This window comes from Gavia stellata, chromosome 15 (genome assembly GCF_030936135.1).
Source record: "Gavia stellata isolate bGavSte3 chromosome 15, bGavSte3.hap2, whole genome shotgun sequence".
In the NCBI taxonomy this organism is placed as follows: Eukaryota; Metazoa; Chordata; class Aves; order Gaviiformes; family Gaviidae; genus Gavia; species Gavia stellata.
In genome coordinates, this window is record NC_082608.1 from 176,584 (window position 1) to 185,589 (window position 9,006).

Here is a 9,006-nt window from a genome sequence, read left to right on the forward strand (position 1 = left end):
AACTTCTACTCCCACCAGGATGTATCTTTTCCCACCTGATTGGAAACGGACTGATATAATCAATCTGCCAAGAGTGCCACAACAGTTTTTTGTCTCAAATGTGTAGGGGAGGTGCCTTACTCGGATGGTCTCTGTTAAGTCGTAAACGACATTGTGAACAGGCAGTCACTACTTGTTCACATAACTTAACTGATACAGGCCATCCTCGGACTAGGCCTTCTCAATATAAATCAGCCCCTCCAGTGTGGCCACGCTTAACATGTAACCATTCGAGTAAATGTTCCCATTCTTGGTCATCATCTATGACATCAATTTGTTGCAGCCATGTAAGGCTATCTACCTGTTGGTTAAACTGGGCAGTGATGGAGTTGGAATGATCATGTCCTTTTACCCAACCAATGTGTAGTACTCTCCGTTCTCCTATCTCCAATAGTTGCTTCCAACTATCGGTTTGCCAAACTGGGACCCTGTTCACCTGCCAATCATTGACTGCCCAGTGGCCTACCCATTCAGCGGCTCCTTTAAAAACAGCAGATGAATCAGTGTAGATATGGCTAGCACCGTGCTGCGTGGCTAATAAGACTGCTCTAAGTTCCCCCACCCTGTGCACTACCTTCACCTGTTTCAATTAATTTTTCCCCTGTCGACACTTCCAGTGCTACAACTTCGTATTTCCACTTATTGTTCTCCCTGTGAGATGATGCATCAGTAAACCACACCCTGGTAAGATCACTATCTTCCTTCAGAGGAGGTGCTTCTTGAATTGGAGATGGTTTGTTTGGTCGAGATTGGAACAACAGGGTACTATCATGTCCTTTTGCAGTTTAGATATTTTAGTATTACCCTCGGTAACTGGCATGATTTCATTAATGCTCTCCAGATAGGCATACCACTTACGAACCGCGGGTTCTGGGCAATACCAGCAAGCGGTGCCGTTCCCTTACGGACCACGTCTAGGAGGCGGAAAGGCCCCCGAATGATCACGGTCTGTTCTCTCCTTATTTGTTCAGCTTGTTTCACTGCTCGCACTAGGGACAGCAAACCCTTCTCAAGATCTGAATATCTCCTTTCAGTATCATTAAAGGAGTGGGAGTTAAATTCCAGTGGTCCTTCCAGCCCCTCTGGCCCCTTTTGCCATAGATTGCAACAAGAACCATGTTCACTGAACCCCCATTCTACACAGATAGGGTCGGTTGGATGTATAGGACCAAGCTGTTGGAATATCCTCAGTTCTTTTATTAGCGATTCTAATGCATTTGTATGCTGTTCAGTCCATTCCCATGATTTTCCCTTTTCGAGCAAATTATATAAGGGACAAGCAGTAATGGAAAAACCAGGAATATGTTTACGCCAATAGCCTAAGGCTCCTAAAACTTGCTGTAATTCCTTTACACTAGATGGATTGTGTCCATGTTCTATCTTTTCCAGGGTGTCCTGCAGAATAGAAGCAGCTCCTGTAACCTACCAGGCTCCCAGGAATTTAACCTCCTGTGCTGGTCCTTGGCACTTAGAGTAAGGAATTTCCAATTCCAATTCGAGTAGTGTCCTCCGCACGTTTTCCATTGTGTCTCTTACACTTCCTTGGCTCTTTCCCCCTATTAGGATGTCATCAATATACTGGTATACTGTGCTGTCAGGTGGAACAGGAATCTCGGCTAGGACCTTAGCCAAGGCGTTGTGAGCAATAATGAGGGAATGTTTATATCCTTGCGGAAGCCTGTTAAAAGTATATCAATTCCTCTCCATGTGAAAGCAAACTGTGCTTTATCCTACTCAAGGAAAAGAATCATGAAAAACGTATCTTTAACATCTAAGGCAGCCATCCAAGAATGGGCAGCTCCCTGTATCAATGTTACTATCTCTGCAATGTTTGGAACTGTGGCAGTTAAAGGTGCAGTATCAGCATTGAACTGTCGAAAATCTACTGTAAAACGCCACTGCCCGGTGGGTTTCTTTCCTGGCCACACCGGTGAATTGTAAGGTGAATGAGTCCCTTTAATGATGTCTCTTTTCTCCAATTCCATCACCACCCCGTCAATCCCTGCAACGGCTGCTGCCGGCAACGGATATTGCCGAACATTGGTGATTTTAGAGGGGTGTAAGGGTACAGATGTTTCTAACACAGTCAGTTTTATTGTGCCTGATTCCTTTTTATTTCTTGCAAAACTCCACACAGTTCCATCTGGGAGTTTCCACATTCACCCACACAGTATGTCAAATCCTAGAATGTTAGCATATGCAGCACCTACTAATACCTCTGCCCTGGTTAATCTCTGTTCCTCTGGCAACCAGAGGGAAATTTTTGCGGTGGGGCATTCTTTCACCACACCATCAATTCCTGCAAATTTAACCCTGCGTCAGCTAGGTCTTATGCCCAGAGTTTGTGCTGTTTCATTGGTAATTACCGACATTTGGGCCCCGGTATCAATAAGAAAGTTTACGAATATTTTTCAGGGTCCAACAGGAATGGCGATGGTAGGTTCAGAGTATTTACCAGAGAGCCATTGAATTGCTAGTACCCGCCGGGCAGGGTGGCTCACTGCCCTCCCTGGGGTTGGAAGTTTTTTTGCTGAGATTCTGCCCAGTCAATTAGATTGTGTTCTGGTGCAGAAGGCACACTTTCCTTATGGGTTGGGGGGTTTCTGGGTAAACAATTCTCCCCAGCTGGGTTATTTTTTCTACCCAAAGATTGGACTAATGTACGGAGATCCTCTGTAGAGGTACCGCACAAGAAATGTCGGGGTACACTCAAATCCAGGGCTTTACACCACAACTCACTCCATTCCTTATCAGGTGTGAACGTCGCATTAGATTTAGGGTTTTGGGTGTGAACTTGGTGATTTCACTGGGCATGGTCTGGGGGCTTTCCACTGCATGAACTGACCCAGCCCATTCGGTGTCCATACCTATCTATTTCTTGTACAAATTTGCTCCAGGTGGGTATGGGGGTGTGCTGACCTCGACTATGGCCACGATCAGCAGCTGCGCGAGCAGCTTGTAAGCGATCTTGAGTATTTGCTACAAACATCTTGAGCCAGTCAAGGAGACCGTGAATAAAAGGGGTTAATCGTGCCGGGTCGATGGGAGCCAGCACTGGGGATTTCCTTAACTCATCTCTCTCATGTATGGCTTGTGGGCAGGCTGCTTTCTGTACTGCTGCAGCCAGGTTGGATTAGCCTGTGGCTTTAATCTCCAGTGGTTCCCCCCTCTCCTGAGGATCTGTACTGCCTGCGCAGTATGCAGCTCGTGCAGTTAAGGAGTAATTATGATCCTCTGGCGTGGTAGTTAAAAAGATTCCTGTTCCCCAAAAGCCTCCTGCTTCTTCCTCACTTAACACGATTCGGTCTGCCCCCTCAAGAGAAACTCGCCACACATACTCAACCTCTGATTCTCGTGACCGCCTTGAGTATTTCTCCTGTAATTTTATCAACTCTGCTGGTGACCACGGAATTGTACACGCAGTAGTGTGGACCTCTTCATTGTTGTCATCAACAGCAGTGTCAGTTTTAACCAAGGGCCGTAAGGGGATCGTTTGAGGTTGGGAATCAGGGGTCTCTTCAGCCTCATCATCATCACTGTCAAACCAAATATCACCATCCCCGGTTTCAGGGCTTGCGCTACGCATTAATCTACGCATTTGCTTAACTGGGGCAGAAGGCTGCATTTTATCTAACACCCGATTCCCCCTTTCCAATAGTTGTCTAAGATTATTCTCACTCACAAGTTTTTTATTCTCACTCGTGAGGTTTTTTTCCTGACTCCCTCTCAAAGGCCAATGATGACTTCAGCACCTCCTTTTCCAACTTCCTAGTTGTATATTCTCCATCAGAAGTTTGTGCGGGAGCAGGGGTTTCCTTAGCTTCTTGCTGAGCACAAGATAAGCAGGCTCCTAAAACAGCACAAATGACACCTTTACCTTTTCTCACTCCAATCTTTTGCGCAGCCTGACACTGCTCAATGCGTTCTGCCACTTTCTCTTCATCCTCCCAAAAGTTTTGAGCCCACTGCTTCCCAGCCTGGGAAGGGGCACATTTATATTTTTGCAGTAGTTAATCAATGGCAATCTTGTCCATGACGCCAATTTTTCTGTCGCATTAAAGGGCTGAGCAATTTGGCAGAAAATAAACCCCCTTGCATTCCAACTTGCCCTCAGATATCAGAGGGGCTGGGGGCGGCTGGACTTAGATTCTGAGTGATGCCCAATTCTCTGTGTTAGAAGTCCGGTCGCATTCATATACTGAACTCTCATGATTACGGATGCACTTGTAACTCCATACGCTTTCAGTCTAGCCATGTTGCACAAACTATCATGGCCACCCTTAAGGAATTTCGTGGTGTTCAATGAGAACTCTCACGGCTAGATTAATGAATAGTGTAATTTATTGATGCAAGAGATGCACAAGTTCTTTTGGATGGCCGGTGATAGAACTACTGCCCACAAAGCATGTGCACATACCAAGAATATGAGTAATATAGCCTGGCTACAAATGTGTTAAGTTATAAAACAACTCTATAGAGATTTCTAAGTTTCCTGGGGAAGCACCTGGTATAGCCAAGTGTTTGGATCTTACCCAAGGAGGGGGGAAGAGAGGTTCAGCCCATCGACTGATCCCAGGTGTCACAGCAGGTCTGTGATGGTGTGTTCCCTGACATCCCTCCTCTCTTAAGCCATTTTATACTATTTTTTACTCTTCAGATGGAACTTGAGTGACTCTAGTCATATATACCTCTATTGTAATTGGTGTTAAAGTTTCTCATTTGGCTTTTAAAGGTATAAACTGAGAAAAATTCAGAGTGCAGGCTCAGTGAAGGGTGGTTGCACCTTGGAGGTGGGTAGCTTTTGGGATGGAGGTCTGGTTTTGGTATTACAATGAGACTATGATAAGCAAAATTCACCCAAAGAATAGTATTTTGTCAAAAAATGACAGACTGTTGGCTCAGGGTAGTAAATATGCAGGTCAGTGTAGTAAATATGCAGCTTGTCAGCTCCATAGCACCTTCCAGTTCCCTTCTTCTCACAGAGCCTGGCCGCGGTGTGTCCACTCCGCTCCACCCTCCATGCAGTTTCTCTTAGAGTCAGCACACCAAACTCCCCTGGCGTTGCCAACATCTAAGGTTGCCTAGGGAAATTCTGCAGGATGGATGGATTCCTTGCATATCCACCACACTCCACCCTGAAGATTTCTCCAATGCTGTACCTTTCCTTAAAATGCAAATATAGATTTAATTCCTAAAGTTACCTCCAGCAATTATTCCACAGGGACCCACCAGGTGCCACCATCTGGGTAAGCAGAGCCAGCCCGCTGGGAGCAGGTCCCACCCAGCCCCCCAAAAGCACTCCCCGCCCCCAGACCCCATCCCCACTTCCCAGCGAGGGACACAGGGGTCCCAGGGCTCCCAGCGGGTGTACGAGGGCTTTTGGCCCTGAGACCCGTGCCCCGCCCAGCCCCTCCCAGATTGAATGGCCACCCCAAAACACCAGTGTCCCCATTTGTCCCCCACTTTGTTCTGCCGTCTGCTTCCTTCTCCGTGTGACTCTGAAAGCTACGTAGCTCCTTTTTACTGTAGATACCGCTACGATCTCTCCTTTTCTCAGCGTGTCCTTCCAGATGATATATATAAAAAATACCTATACATAATATATATGAGGGTTTGTCCGGTCCCGGACCTTTTTGGGTTCACTCCCCCTTGCATTCTCGTCCAAGCGGTGCCACATGGTTCCCCTGGAGGTGGTCCGGCCGTGCTCGCCTTCGGTTCCTCACCTTGGTTTTGTCGGTGAGTTTGGTTTTCCCTGGTGGTTTGTTCTTTTGATTTTTGTTGGTTTTCCTTTTTCCCCGGTCACAGCGGAATTTAACGCGTTTTCCTGTCTGAGCGCAACCTGGTTTTGTCACGGCGGCGTCAAGGCCGCAGCACTCATGAGACGGCAATATGTAAACCGGATTTAACTAACCTGTTGCTGTAGAGAGGATTTACTGTGTTGGAAAAAACCAACAAACTAATAAAGATGTTAAGAACCTGCTGTGCTCTTTTCAACGTGCTGCAGGAAAACGGCTCCGAGCCCACCCTGGGCCTGCCTGCAGAGATCTGGTCGGCAGGGAGGACATGGGGGACACCTTGGCCACCAATCCCACCAGGGGCCGCACCGCTGGGAGAGGGGGACCAGGGTGCGCACGGAGGAGAGCCCAGGACCCCAGGGTGCACGTGGAGGGGAGCCGAGGGGTGCTTTGGCTTCAGGGCAGCCATAGGCAAAGTGCCCCATATGTTGGGAGTGGATGGAGACTGGAAAGCTGCCAGTTGTGGCCCAACGAGGTTGGATCCAAGGGGTGCCCACAGCGTCCTTGGGAGATCCGGCCTTCCTGTCCTCTTCCAGGCTTCCTGTTTGTCTCCCCATCGAGGTCTGAAGGTCTTGTCCTCCCGGAAGATGGAGGTAACCTTTCCCGTCGTTGGACACTTCTCCCATTCACCATGATCAATCAAAGAGTATCGAGAGTGGCCTCTCAACAACATCAGCCACTTCCCTCAGCACTCGTTGGTGCATCCCACCAAGGCCCATGGACTTAGGCACGTCTAGTTTGCTTAAGTATTCCCTCATCTGATCCTTTCCCACCAAGGGTACGTCTTCCTTGCTCCAGACTTCCCCTGCGGTCTCTGGGACCCAGGATTCCTGAAGGTTGGTCTTACTAGCAATGACTGGACAAAGAAGGCATTCAGTACCTCAGCTTTTTCCATGTCCTGGCTAACCAGCCCCCCATCTCGCTGAGCAATGGGCCCACATTTTCCCCAGTCTGCCTTTTGTCTCCTGTGTACTTATAGAATCTCTTCTTGCTGTCTTTGACATCTCTGTCCAGACCCAATTGCATTTGGGCCTCAGCTTTCCTAATTCTGTCTGGGGATGCTCAGACAATGCGCCTATATTCCTCCCAGGTTACCCACCCTTGCTTCCACCATCTCATGCTTCCTTTTGTGTTTGAGTTTGGCCAGGAGCTTGCATTCCAAGGCATTGCTGCAGAATAGATCAGTATCTTTCCGGAAATCTCCTGCAGTTGCATATTAGTGCAAGTCAATTTTAGAGAGAACTGCTGAAAGAACCATTTGCTGTTTGGTAACTGTGCCTTAATCAGGTGCCTACAAGTTAATTATGCGTTCAGAGACTTTATTAGACTTACACAGTATCTACCAAAATTAATTCTTTTAATACATCCAAATACGTGACATCTTAAAGTCCCCCAATATTTGTGACACATCAGAAGAAATTAACCAGCTAGCTTCTTGAAAGTGGAAGGGCTTTTTAAGCTGCCGTTGAAGAGACTGACTAGAAGCAGGGAAAAACCAGCAGGGCAGTCAGAAGCATGTGTGGGGCGGAGCAGGGAACAGACACCCAGGGATTCGTTTCACTTTGCTTCAGAAAATCAAAATAAAGAGATCTGAGTAAGGCCCCCAAGAGTCTCCTTGTTGTTGGCGGTGAGAAAAAGGCCTCCTGGCGTTTTTGCCTAACTTCCTGTTCATTGGGACGGACCGCTCTGGAGTTTGGAGGATGTGATCCTTGCATGCGAAGCAGCTTTCTTGGGCTCCCCTTCCCACCAGGGCCTTATCTCACAGGACTCTTCCAAGCAGACCTTTAAGGAGGCCAAAGCATGCTCTGCAGAAGCCTGAGGTTGAGAGCTTGCTGTTCACTGTCCTCCCTGTGCTCAGGTTCCTGAGCTCCACCATCTCACGGTGGCTGCAGCCAAGGCTGCCTTTGATCTGAGCCCCTCCTGGTTGGTGAGGATGAGGTGCAGCAGAGCACCTCTCCTCGTTGGCTCCTCTGTTACTTGGAGGAGGACGTTATTAGGCCTGATCCACTTGTTCTTCCTGGTCAGGTGGCCTTTAGCAGGCACCCACTGTACCTGTCACCTTTGCCTGTCCTCTCTCTAATCCTAACCCAAAAGCTCTCTGTCAGCTCCTCTCCCATCCCCAGGTGAGCTCCGTGCACTCCAGCTGCTCTCTCACATAAAGGGCAACTCCCCTCCTCGTCTGCCCTTGCTGTCCTCCCTAGGGAGCCTGCGTCCCTCCACTGCAAGACTCCAGTCAGAAGAGCCATCCCACCAGGTCTCCAGGATCCCAGCAATATCATAGCCCTGCGAGTGCACGCAGATCTCTCCTTCTTCGTGTTTATTGCCCATGTTGCCTGTGTTAGCCTACAGGCACTTTAGAGAGGCACCTCAGCACGTTGAGTTCCTGGAGAGGGTCTGGGGGCTTTCTCCACCATGGTGCCTTGTAGGCACTTCCTTGCTTGCAGCCCCAGTCAAGTTATTTCAGGGGCAGCTAGGAGCAGACAGCAAAGCCACCAGATGCTGAATGAGCTGCCCTTCATTGCAGCTGCCTTCATGTGAGGTGTCCAGCCTCAGCTTGTCACCTGTGATCCCCCCCTGCCAACGGCAAAGGACAGGAGCTCCCCATGGCAATGCAGCCTCCTGTGTCCCAGAGCCCCAGCGTCCCAGTCAGCAAAGCTGCCACCCATGCAGTCAGCCCACAGCCTCGAGGGGTCCTGTGGGAGGAAGGGGAGGGTCTGCAAGAAGGAGCGATGAGAATGAAGGAAGAGGTAAGAGACAGAACAATTAACACTTGACTTGGAGGTGTGGATCTTTGCAGAACTCCTGCTAGAACCAGCACTTTATAAATAGATGATGGAGAAGGTGTCTACAGATGATACATTCTGCATCGTACTTGTTTCTGAAAAAGATGATTCAGAGCGTTTCAAAGCTAGCATGAGTAGTCAGTTAAGCGCCCATCCCAAGGAAATGTAGGATGAGGTGCAACCTGTGTGGTTGATGTAACCTCCATCAGCAATGCCCCAGCATGTCTCTGGGGACCCTGGCAGAGCTGCTGCTTCTGCTGATGGCTGGGCTCTGTGCCCATCGCAGCGAGCCCAGCCGCGGGACTGCCCCAGCAGCAGGACAGGGAGGACAAGGGGAGGCAGGCGACGGGCGCCTGGGGCAGCCCTGGCCCACACGGGTGGGCTCCAAG